The sequence below is a fragment of the Canis lupus genome, chromosome 5, assembly GCF_048164855.1.
Source record: "Canis lupus baileyi chromosome 5, mCanLup2.hap1, whole genome shotgun sequence".
Lineage (NCBI taxonomy): Eukaryota > Metazoa > Chordata > Mammalia > Carnivora > Canidae > Canis > Canis lupus.
This window is the reverse complement of record NC_132842.1, coordinates 60,558,730-60,571,658: the sequence shown is the minus strand read 5'-3', so window position 1 is coordinate 60,571,658 and position 12,929 is coordinate 60,558,730. Positions and strand designations below refer to the sequence as shown.

The 12,929-nt window shown below is 49.6% G+C and overlaps 1 protein-coding gene and 1 long non-coding RNA gene across 3 annotated transcripts in view; both read left to right on the top strand.

The window, feature by feature from the left end:
• Positions 1 to 12,929, top strand: part of GNAO1 (G protein subunit alpha o1) — a 172,938-nt gene that overhangs the window by 113,920 nt on the left and 46,089 nt on the right. The window lies entirely within an intron of this gene.
• On the top strand, positions 453 to 5,624 carry LOC140633884 (uncharacterized). Its single transcript, XR_012031444.1, has 3 exons — positions 453 to 1,243; positions 4,182 to 4,259; positions 4,688 to 5,624. It is a non-coding gene; the product is annotated as an uncharacterized lncRNA (long non-coding RNA).

Genomic DNA, 12,929 nt, shown 5'->3' with positions numbered 1-12,929 from the left:
CTTAGAGTGGGGGGAAGGTACATGGGTTCCCCCCACCACTTGCTGAATGGCTGTTCCCTGTTGTGATGCAGGAGATGTAAATCCCCCAAAGACTCGTTGCTAGGGCGACAGGCTCCGGAATTGAGCTCAGCTAAACAAAGTCCTTCAGCTCTGAAGGGAGCAACATTTGTTTCCCTTGTGGAGTCCAGTTATAGCGGCCTCAACAAAGCTGCCTTCAAGGACGCCCGCATGAACAGGGATCCAGAAGTGGCTCACTGGTCACTTTAGAGTAGCTTCAGCAGTGTGGTTGAGCTCTGTCTGTTTCCAGCGCCTACCCAAGGGTCCCACAGATACGGAGGTCTAGGATCCAAAGGTCAAAAGACCATGCCTCTCCCCAGGGAGTCACTTCTCCCCAGTACCTGCCTGCAGCCTGCTGGGCCCAGGCAGCGAGGACCCTGGGCAGGTAGGGATTGGAAAGCAAACCTTTTGTCCCCAGCCAAAGCACCTTGGTTTTTCAGGGGCGCCTGGAAAATTGAATAGAACCTGTGCTAGGAGCTGGCTGAGGCTCCAGGTCTGGTCCTGTTCCCAGGTTCCTTTCTAGGAATAAAATGATCATCTCCCAGTTCTTTGGAAGCTGTAAATCATCCCAGAACTCTTCCTACAAGAGGCATATTATCCAAAAAGTGGTGATGGAGCTCCACTCAACAGTGTCTCCCCCAAGCCTGAAATGCCCCAGTTAGAGATGGAGCTTTTGGGGTTTTAAAGGCTTTTAGGTCTCTAGGAATCCTGGCTAAAGTACTAAAACCCTTGGTTGGAGAATCATCTTCCAGTGATGATTAGCCTTTTGGCCATCTGAGAAAACAGCCTTGGGAGTAGGATATGTGATTCCTTGTACTTGAGGTGGGATCAGATAAATTCCCCCTGCCTCCCAGCTTAATCGAGGCCAGGCCCAAAAGTCACCCCTTACACCAAAAAAACAGTCACCCCTCTAATGTCTATGTGACCTACACCTCACAAGGCACTCACACCTTGCCCTTTGTCCATACAGCAGCCTCACTAGCCAGCCTGAGGCAGCGAGGCTCAGAGAGTTCCTCACTGGCCTTGCCCAGCATCACACTGATGATAAGTCCAGATCCTGAACTTAGACCTGGGGCTTCTGAGTCCAACCCAACCCTCTTTCTTTTGCACACACAGCCTCCAGCTGCATCGAAGCCATGGGCACAGTGCACCATGTCTGATCGGCTTGTTTGTTTGTTTTTACAAGGTGAGAATTTTTTCCAAGTTTTGAATTTGAGGGCTTTTTTTTTCTTCTCTCTTTTTTTTTAAATGAAACTGTTACAGCTTCCTGGTGGAGTTGTAATTAGGAAATCCTGGGTTAGTCAGGTAGACAGAATTGACAAATAACCAGGTGGTGCTGGATAGAGTACTTTTTCCCTCCTTAGAATTCCAAGTTTTACCAAATTGAGGGGAAGGAGTTGTGATGAGGAAAATGTGTGCAGCTGTGCTGATTCCCTCCTTAATGTACAACCAGACAATAAAAATGCCATCTTTGTGTGGGGTGATATTCTAGATGTGCAGACAGGAGGTGGCAGTGGAGAGGTGGGGAGAAACCGGAAGGAGGAACCCAGACTGGGGTCTGGGCTTTGTCAAGAAGGGTATTAGTAGCCCAGAGGGAGGGAAGGGCTCTTGAAGCAAGTGCCCGGATAGACCCCACTGTCACCCTGTTCAGCCTGCACTTCTGAGTGACAGTGGTGACAGCGGGGCAGTGACCAACTACCTCATAAATGGAGCTTTGTCCCAGACCCTGTCGTTTCTGGTTTTAGTGTAACTGACATGCTTCATTTTAATAGTGACATATCTATTTTAATACGAATCCAAAAGATAGGTAGCCCCTTCAGCTCATGATGGCCAAGATACTAGAAGGCCAGAGTCGGGGCTTAAGTTTTTTCAGAAGTGAGTCAAGTAAAAATAACAGTGTGCACTGAAGGGGGAGTACACAGATAAGGCAGGAGTTCTGAAAGCAGAGCAGAGAGGACTGAAGTCTGGGAATGCTCACCTGCCCAGCAGAGCTAGTTGAGTCTGCGATCCTGCTCATTTTACAGATAAGGAGACCTAGGCTCAGAAAGGGTGAGTGACTTGCCCATGGTCACACAGCTGATAAATGACAGAGACCAGGACCAAGCCCCAGGCCTGCCTGACTCCACAGGCAGGTCACCAGTCCCAGGGTGGCTCAGAGCACACAGCCCAGGGGAACATTGTCATCTTCAGTCCTGAGGTGAAGCCCCTTTCTGGGGCTGTCTGCTGGAGAAGGAAGGCTTTTCTGGCTCTTTACTGAAAGGTTAATGGAGGTGAATCCCACTTTGGGGAAGTGGGGCCCTTGGTCTGCTTCCTCCAATCGGCATCTATTTCTCTCAAATAAAAGCCTTTTCAGGAAGAGCCCGGTGTGGCACTGCATGTGACTGTCAGAGCTGCAACTGCCAAGCAGTCACTGTGCGGCCTGTCCTGGGCCTCCGGCTCTGCCGCAGCCAGGTCCTCCCTTTCTTCCGTTTCCCTTCCTCCCCGGCCCCTCCAAGCTCTTCCTTTTCTTCTTTCATTCTTGTCTCTGAATCACTTTTTCCAATAAGCTATCAGTATATCAAATACCCCCTGAATGATTTCAGAAAGCCTCCTCCTGGTAAGTGAAGCCTTGGAGTTGGAAACACATTTATATTTATGTGGGACCAGGACTTCAGAACATTATTAAATTTGCATGGGGAGGCGGCAGAGGAGCCTCTTCAATGCAGCATAGATGGTGAGGGACCAGCATCTTCCACAGGATGGGGATCATCACACAGGCAACTTTGCCAGGCTTTTGCTCCACTGGGAGAAATCAGCCCCATATACCGGGCATCCGGGAGGGGCCCCGCCCCAGACCATCAGAACAACACTTGTGGCTTAGACACCACTTGGATTCCTGTGTTTTATGATAGGCCAGGTTCCTAATCAGGGATTCTGGGACTGTAACCCCCAAAATAAAAGGAAAGTTGGGGTATGTGTGTGTGTATGTGTGTGTGCACACGCACCTGTACATCTGATGTGTAGTCCCAGGTGTGGTTTTGTGTATGTTTGGCTAAGAGAGAGCCTCAAGCTTTGTCAAAGCCCCCTCAAAGGGGCCACCTATAATCCTGAAAAGGTTCCATTAAAAGACCCACTATGTGTCAGCATGCAGGCTACTAGCTGAAGACTTTGAGAAGAGTAAATTCAATCTCATGGAAATTAGAGCTCAGAAAAGAAAAACAATTAAGGAGAACAGCCAGACTGTGGTCTCACAATGCAAAGGATATAAAGAAGCAGGTGCAGTAAATGGGTGCCTGCTTCAAGTTAAGGTGGTAACCACCTGGCTTCTGCTGGCTGCTCACCATGTGTCCGGCACTGTTCTAAAAGGCTTATATTCAACCCTGTTTTTTATATTAAAAAGAGTATCTTTTAAAACAAACTTTTATATAAATAGGTCTGAAAATCATACCCCTGCTTTTGGCCCAGCAGACCTTGATGGAGCAGATGGCGTGTTTGTGGCAGTACTATAGGCGTTCTTGTTTTCTTGGACTGCTTCAGGGCGGTCAGTTGAACCACCAATGAGAGGAGTTCTACTTAAACCTCATTTTACAAATTGGGGACTGACCCATCGCCCACTAACTTGTCAGGGTTCCCAGTGAGTGCTAGCATTTGTTCCAGAAACCTGACCTTTGCCACTAGTGGTCCTCTAAGGTGCTAGTTCTCACCAGCCCACTCGCCGCCCCAGTGGTTCTGTCTCAGCCGAGTGCAAGGTCAATCCCAAGACTTCCAGGAGCTCTGATCTCAGCCTCTGTGGCCATATGAACACAGGCCAGCCAATGCTGACCGTGACAGCAAGTGATGGCAGTGGTTAACAGTATCAGAACTATGGTGATCTAGAAAATGGAGCTTAGGCCCACCTAAACAGTAGAGTTGATTGAGGGCTTTCCATTTCAAGCCCCCAGAAATATTGCTGGACCATGTAACACACTTCCTTAAGTCTGTTGGGGTGACTTGGATGTGCTTTTGAGGATCCAGGCTCTTAGAGAAGAGGTGTGGTAGGTCCAAAAGCACAGGCTTTGGGAATCAGGATGATCTAGAGACACCCCCCAGCTATAACTCCAGCTCGGGGACCTCTTAGACTTCATTCTCCTTTGTCTTGCTCTCAGTTGCTTTTCCAGGGGATGAAGAGGGCACAGGAGGCAGAGCCATTTGTCTGTTGACTCTCTTAAGCACTTTTCACACAGGTGGGTGATTTTTTTCCACTATTGTTTTGTATGTGCATGTGTATAAAGAGAGAGTGGGAAAAAAAAGAGATTGGCAGCATTTTGTGTTTTTTTTTTTTTTAATTTGGCTGTTGTGATTTTTTTGTTTTGTTTCAGTGAGTTTTTAGCTAGACTCCTGACTTAAACTTGTTTTACCGTGCATTTCTTCCAAGTGGAACACAGCTCAATGATTGCGCTTGATTGAGGGCTTCAGTCAGAGCAGCTCAGACAAATGTGATTAATAAACCACAGTGGCCATTACGTTGAGTTCTTACTATGCATCATGTTGAGTTCTTACTATGCAGTTACTATGCATTGACTATGTAAGTCAAGAGCACTTGACTATACTAACTCATTTAAAACTCACCACGTGCTATGAGATACACGCTGTTATCATCCTCATTTTACAGCTGAAGACAAACTCAAAGCGGCTAGGAAGACCCAGACCCCAAATGCAATCACTGCTCACGGTGTTGCTTTCTGGAAGTGAGGGCGTGGGCCAAGAGTCCTCGGGCCCCGAGTGCTGCCACCCCAGGTCCTGCCAGCCTCATCCCGACAGCAGCACCTGTGTCCTGTCTCATGTGGATGTGAACCGTCTTCCCAGTCTGCAGCTGAGAATCTGCTGCTTCTAGGCCCACTGACTCCCCGTCTCCACCTGCATTTTTAAGTTCTCAGGGACACCAGCACCAGCCCAGGCAGGCTGAGGTTCCCTGGGCCCCCAGCTGCTTGGCAGTGCAAACTGTGGCCTCTCCCCAGTGGGTTTCCAGCACCACCTGCTCCTTCCCTCACTGCCTAGCCCCACTTCCCGCTTCCTGGCTAGCCCGAGCTTGCTCCAACCTCCTTGCCAGGAGCCACCAGCTGAGCCACCATTGACCCTGTAGCAGTCAGCCAATCCCTTCCTCCCCGTACCTCACTTTCCAACTTGTATGATGAGGGAGCATAGATAGCATCATTTCTAAGGGTGCTTCCAGCTCCAACATTCCCCCACACCTCTGTCTTCTTTCATCTGATGACTGCAGGAACCTCCTTGGTGTAATTTCTGTGATCACCCTCTGGCTTTCCCACCACCCTCCCACGGCTTCCCATCACAACCAAAATAAAAGTCTGACTCCTTTCCATGGTCAGCAGTGCCCTGCGTGATGGGGGCAGGAGGTGGTGGTCCCACACTGGCTGGTGCTCTGAAGGGGCCTTGGGCACAGCCTGCCCACTAGCCCTGCCTGATAACCATCACTGTGTGTACTCATTCCTCCCCTAACCTGTGTCCTTAACTTTATATGTATGTCTTGCCCTGACATTTCCCTTTTTTTTACAGTCCCAAATTATTAAAATTTGCTGCTGCTTCCAATTAATTGAGTGAATCATGGGAAAATACTTTTTTTCTATCTATAAATAATTCCACCTAAAATTTTTCTGGGAAAATAAAATGCTATGGCCAGCATCCATCCAGCACACACCCAGCGCATGTCATCTAGCTTCCCAGCTTCAGCTTATGTACCTCCCAACATCATCTTTGGAACTCTCCCTGGCCTAAAACAGGACCTCTGAGGGCCATCCAGGTGAAATCAGTAGACAAGGGCCATAGGAGTCATAAGCAGCCTTCAAGCACTACTTCTGCCACTTCTGGACAGTTTCTCACGGCTTCATCCCCACCCTTTGTGTGGCTGGCTCTGTGCCCTGGCCCATGGCTGGGGTGGGGTGCACCAGGGGAAGACACAGCTCCTTCCCCAAGAGGAGTCACAGTCTTGTGTTCAAGATGGACACAGGGAAGCCCATTCAGCAGCTGACTGTGATCCAGAGCCCAGCATAGGACCTCAGAAGATAGCCAGTGTGGAAGCTGACATAGACCCTTCCCAGGCAGAGACTCTCCACCATTATGTCCTGGTGCACAAAATGCGCTACAGGCATGCCCAAAGAATCCTCTCTTATGTTTACTACAAGGTGCTGTACAGATACCATCATTTGCTATGACATGGGAAAGGTTGGGAAGCCCACCCTAGAAGCTGTAGAGCTGTAGATGGCATTTAGGTGGCAAGGCCTTGCATAAAGGCTTCACCTTCTGGGGTGGGAAAGCCCTTCATGACGGTTGAACTCTTTAAGTACTTGCATGCTTGTTGCAACATTGCAGAATATGATGGTATCAGTGACCTTGGACATGATCACATCCAAAGAGGAGCAGAGATGTGGTGTGTGGGCTCTTGAGTCTGACAGTCCCTGCTTATCATTCACAGCACTGAACCTCAATCTGACTCCTCTCAGGGAACCAGTGTCCCGGGGAGCCAATACCATGATCAGAGTTGGCCCTTAAATTGAAGAGAGCTTCCCACCTCTGGTCTACCCGGTACAGCTCCCTTACTTTACTAGCATAGCAGGGAAGGTAACCTGGAAGACCACAGTGGGGAGAACACTTACTTGCACCTCGAGTCTTCCAAACCCCTGGTACGATGCTTTTTTGGCTCATCCCCTACCAAGTTCATTTGTTCAGCAAATGTTTCCTGAGTCCCTGCTGTATGCCCAGCTCAGCAGTAGATCCTAAATGCAAGGAGCTCGGTGTGGGAGCTCAGGGTCCAGGGAAACACATGCCCTAGAAGATGGTAAGAGCTACACTCAGTGCCACCCTTATGGGGGTGGGGAGGAGGCAGAGATCCTGCAACCCCAGACTTCAATGAGTCTCTCCTCACTTGTTTCTTAGGAACTATGCCAACCAGCTGGACACCCATGTTCTGCTCACTCCCTGCTGAAGTCCTTGCCCCAGATTCCAGTCTTCTCTCTCGGGATGACCAAGACCTGTGGCCATCCCAGTAGAGCAGATCACTGGTCCCTCTCTGAGCTGGTACTCCTGACATGTTTGTCATTTATTCAGTGGATCTAGGGAGGTACTAATTTTCTATTAATGAAAGTGAATTTTTTTATTGTTCAAAATAAGGAGTATATTAGAAGCACTGAATATAACATTTTTTTTAGATAACATTAACTTTTTGAGAGCTGAGGCTCTCATATCCATCAATTGTAGGGAGAGAAGACTGGTTCCCCATAGTTCCTGAGGAGAGAAGGAACCTGTGTGGACATAATTAGTTAGGCTCAAATGTCAGTTTACAAGTTCCTTCTCTCTCTCTCTCTCTCTCTCTCTTTCTTTTTAATATTGGCAAACATCCTCCACTTTTCTGAAGTTCATTTTCTTCAGTTTTCATTTGCAGGATAGGTCTCCCTCACTAGTGACCCAAGAGCAGACCATTCCTTTGAAACCTTTGTAAACCACAGTGACATAAAGCAAACAAGTAATTACTGTTAATTTATATGGAAAAATTGGGGGGCATTTTGAGGGCCCAAAAAATAATCATAATTTTAGGCTTTTCTGATACCTTGAAACACGTCTTGCTAACGGGTGCATAAAATAAATGACGATAAAGCACAGATGCTCAAAGACACATTTCAAAGCTGTGGCGGCTGGATGCTGAAATGCTGAGTATAGGAGCTCCCAGGGAAGGAGCTTGGTGGGGCCCTGAGCAGCGCTGCCTGTGTTACAGGCTTGCTGCAGAAGAAATGCTGAATGCTGGTTTTGCTTTTTGCCTTTTTTATTTGTTTCTGTAAAAGCGAAAATCCTCTTTGGATGACTTTTGGTTAGTTGGAAACAGGTACTAATGTAGGTCTTCTTGTAAATGAGAAGTGGCATAACACAAACTTTCAGAAAGTAGAGAATCTCTATATTCCAAGCCAGACAATTTCTTAAGAGGAATATCAGAGGGTTTGAAATTGAGATGATAGAACAGACCCTTTCACCCTGCAGATAACCCTGGACCAGGCATAACACAGTTGCAGAATTCCTCTGACTACCCATCGTGCATGTGCATTCCACACATATGAGGTTGCATCCGTATTCAGGCCCCCCGTGGAGGACACCACCTGCCTTGGCTGGAATAGGACCAGCACACTTGCCTGCAGTTGCTGTGGAGGCATCCAGGACAGGCAGGGTCACTTGGCATCGTATTTCCATTCCTACCTGTGGCATGTTGGCTTTTCTCATGACTGGTCTGCTGCATAACCTCACTTACCCATGTTTCCTTTTGAATTGAGCAGAGACTTTGAGAGCGGGCTCTGGATGGTCCCTTCTCTGCTATCTTGTGCTGCTGGGCCTCTGGAGAACTAGGAGATGACACCTGGTATCCATCTCAACTTATGGGCTAGAATTCATTCTTTCCACAGGGAGCACCTTGTCAACAGAGCAGATGCAGACCCTGCCCTTGTGGAGGTCACAATCTTTCCAGGAAGAGAGTTACTGAGGAAACAAACATACCTAATTATACATTTTGATAAGTCCTAGTCAAGAAAAGAATGCTGGCAAGGGAATAATAAGGGGCACCTGCTTTAGATGGGGAGGGGAGTGGTCAGGAAGAGCTTTCTCTAGGAGTTATATTCCAACTGAAACTGGAAGAATAAGGAGGAGCAGTCTTGTAGGATTGAGGCAGCAGGAGGAGAGGTACAAAGGCCCTGAGGTGGAAATGAGCTTGTATGTGTGTTACAAAGCCTAGAAATGGGGCAGGGTGGCTGGCAGGTGGTTAGTAAGGGAAGGGGTGCCTCAGGATGAGGGTCAAGAGGAGGCAGGACCCAGACCTGCACTGCTTTGTGGGTAGAGTTTGGAATGATGGAAACAGAACTCCTGCTCCTAGCCCAAAAGAGAGCCCAACCTTGGGAGTGTGTTCTGCCCCTGGGTGGCTTGAACAACAGGACTTTATTCTCTCTCTAGAATCTGAGACTGAGGTATCATCAGAGTTGGTTTCCTCTGAAGCCTCTCCCTGGCTTGTAGATGTCAGTCTTTTCCCTGTGTCCTCACAGAGTCTTCCCTCCATGTGTATCCTAATCTCCTTTAAGGATGCCAGCCATAATAGATTAGGGCCCAATCTGAAGATCTCCCTTTAACTTAATTACTCCTTTAAAGACCCTCCCTCCAAGTACAGTCACATTCTGAGGTACTGGGTGGTTAGGGCTTCAGTTTATGAATTTGGAGAGACACAGTTCAGCCCATAATGGGACATACTCACATACTCCTTTAGGGAAGGTTGGGGTTGTGGTTTAGCATTTGCAGAATGCTTCCAGAGCCCAGAGGAGACTCACCTAAGCAGCCTGCCCTCTCTTTGTTAAAGGAGATGATTAGCATGTTTAGGGGTATCAGAGACATAATGGCACCAAACTGAAACTATCTTACTCACGATTAGTCAGAGTCCTTGAAAGAATTAGAAACCTCCCAGGTGTAACTCAGTGGTATTAACACGGGGTTCCCAGTGGCCCGCACTTTGGGGACTCTCCTTCAAGCATGCTGGGCAGAGCAGCCAGCAGAATCTCAACAGGAAAGCCAGTGATAGGCTGAGTGAGCCACCGGGGCAGTGGCCTGGTGAACACCGACAGGGGACAGCGCTGGCCAAGCCACCTAGCCTCTGTAGTGTCCCCTCCCAGCCCCTAGCAGAGCCCCTCGCTCAGGAGAGAGGCCCAGAAGGTGCTGTGCTCAATTAAACAGAGGAAGAAGCCTCAACAGACATCCCATGAGAACTCTCAGATCAGTGAGCTTTCAGATTTCTGGGGAGCCAGAGGACAGCTGACCCCAGTGGATGGAGGTGTATGCGGACCCACAGATGAGCTCCGGGTTCCCCCCCTGCCCCCACCTTATGCTGGAGGTAAAAATAACTACAAGGGGAGATATGTCCTAGAGAAATTACCTTGAAATTCGGAAAACATGAAGCCTGACTCCATCTAATTAAGATGACATTTTGCAAAGGGAGGAGGATAGGGAGAGGCCTGGGTGGCATTTTAAATTGCAAGCTGATTGTACAGCCTCTCTAATTTTGGTTCTGAGCAAAGTTTCCAATTGGAACAGAGGACCGACTTCAAAGGCATCGCCTACTGCTGGCCAGGCAAAGAGAGTGAAAAGACCAGCATGGGGCCTCTGAGCACAATGTGGCTGGGACTGGAGCAAAGGCTTGGGGCTGCAGGGAGCCACAGCCCTCCGGAGCCTGCTGTGCCTTTTAGGGGATCAGTGGACCCGCTCCTAGGAGGAGAGCTAATTGAAGCAGTGGCCTTGCCCTTGAAGAATGAGCTTTTGTCCAGCCTGGGCCATCTTGGGGGCACTTACTGGGCAGAGCTCTGGCCTGGGCTAGCTGTAGGCATTGCTCCACCCCAGTCTCCCCCTGTGCTATAGAAATAAGCCTGGTTCTTGTGCCGTGGCTGCCAGCATCCTGGGAAGGGGGACCACTCCCTCCTAGGGACTCCTCCCTGTGAGCCTCTAAGGCCCAAACAGTGGAGAAAGCCCGCCTCTTCCCTCCCAGACTCCCCAAATAGGCAACCTTGTCCCTTTCAACCTGGAAAGTGGAGGATGGACCTCCAAGGTGGAGGCACAGTGACTAGCTGGCCCAGGGAGACACCCAAGGCACAAGATCTGTTCTGCTCTCTGGACAGATCAGCCCCAGGTATGATGAGCCAGCTACCCTTGGAAGCCCCTTCATGTCCCTCCTTTTGTCCACCCTGTGTTAGCTCACAAAGATGGCTTACCAAGCAGACTTCTGTTACTGTAATCATTACTCATACTACCAATACTCATCTCCGTGTACATCCGCACACCCATGCACCTGCACACCATGCTTTAGCAGTGCACAGTTCAGAGAGCACGTGTACTCGGACCCTGGGTCCTCACTAACCCTGGGTCAAAGACACGGCATGGCGACCACCACCATTGTAGTTGAGGAAACTAAGTCACCGAGGGTTGGAATGATGTGCCCTTGGAGACCAGACTCTTGCATTTTCCACAAATCCAATGACCTTGTGCCACTGCCTCCCACTTTATTCCCTTGGACTAGCCCCCACCCTCCTGATCACTCATGGAGGTCTCTGCGCCGTTCATTGCCTGTGTTCTCCACCTCCCTGTCTGCAAAGGTCTTTACCCAGATCCTCTGAAGGGAGGGAGGCAGGGTGGTGAGGTGGCTGAGGAGCAAGGAATAGCAGAATGAGTTCTAGTAAGTGGTGGGCAGGGTGGCCTTGGTTCCAAAATGTGGGAGCCATTGAGGGCTGGGGTGTGATTAAATGTTTTCTTGGCAGTAGATGAAAGGGACAGAGCCTGGAAGCCAGGAGACTAGACCCCTGCTGTCATCCATAGAGGAAAGGCAAGAGTGACCTTACAAGAAGAGGGGTTAGGATCACAGCTCAGACCTTTCTGGGGGCAAATGACAGTTGTTGGGAGTCAGACTGGCTATAGGGACAGAAGAAGGGAAGAGAGTGGAGCTGGCCTCAGGGTCTCCAGCTGGCATGACCAGAAGCACAGAATTACCACTGCAGATGGACCATGTGTCCCCAAAGAGTGACACAGGCATTCCTGGGGGCACACAAGATGACCTGGCTGTTCATACAGACCAACAGCTTTTGTTGGAATACTTTTATGTATTTTAGTGTATGTTAGAAAAGTTAAAACACAGATCTCTGATTTCATGGGTGTTATTGTTTAGGATAAGCTAATTATTTAAAATGAGTACATTTGAGGTAATTTTTAAAAATTAAGTAAATTGTAGTGGTTCTGTGCTGCTCTGGCGGAAATCACAGGACTGAGACGGAAAGGAAGGCCGTGTTGGAGACTGTGGCACAGGAACCCAGGTGCAGGGGAGAGGGTGGGGTTGACCGGGAACGTGCCAAGCCCAGTGGAGGAGCCAGTAAACCAACCAGAGCTCAGGTGGGGTCTCTCAGCAGCCTTCTGCACAGAGGAGGATCTGCTGATATCCCGCCCAGGGAGAAGGTGGCTTACGAAAGCAAGGAGGGCTTTGAGGACTGAGCAACTTAAATGTTGGATGGAGGGATGGGGCCACACAGAAGACAGCCAGCAGCAGACTGATGTGACCCAGAAGACAGCACACCACCCAGGAGGCAACATCCATGGCCTGGCACCCAGAGAGAGGAGAGGTCAGCAGGCAGCAGCTGGTGATGGTGAGGGGAGTGAAAGCCCCGGCAGGAGGTGGGCAGGGAGGGGCAGGACCAAAGGAGGAAGCACGGAAAGACAGTGGCTGGTCAGGGAATCAGTGCTGGGGACAGACTTAGGATGGGAGGCCAGAGCATGAGCCTAGGTGGAAACAAGGGAGAGAGAAGTCCCCAAAGGAAGAATGGAAGAGGGTAGGGGTGGGGCGGGGTGATGATGGAGGACCAACAGAGGTAGAGTCAGGACCAGACTTCCCATCCCCACCCTTTCAGCAGGTCAAGTCTAACTAAGGTGAAATGAAGTGTACAGTGATTTTCCTTTAGGGGGTTTTGCTGAAGTTCATTTGGTGGCTAAGTGAGGTCTCAGAGGCTTGGGAGGGGGCAGTTCTGGATTAGGATTCAGCAGCTCCCTCATAGGAGGGGGTTCTACTCCCCCACCCACCCACCCCATCAGCACACAGAGAGAAGAGTCATACAGCCCCTGCTTGGGGGGACACCCACCTCACTGAGGGTAAGCGCCCACTTAGCCAGAGGGCTACTGGGGACAGGTGGGCAGGACAGGTGTCCCTCCCTCCTCCTTCCATCATCTGTGGTGGCTGTGGTACTGGGCACTTACTACCTTCATGTTCCCTTTCAAGAGGACATTGGCAGCGAGGAGACCAGAAGTGCCCATGACAACAAAGCTCCTTAGCAGGCCAGAATCCCTAG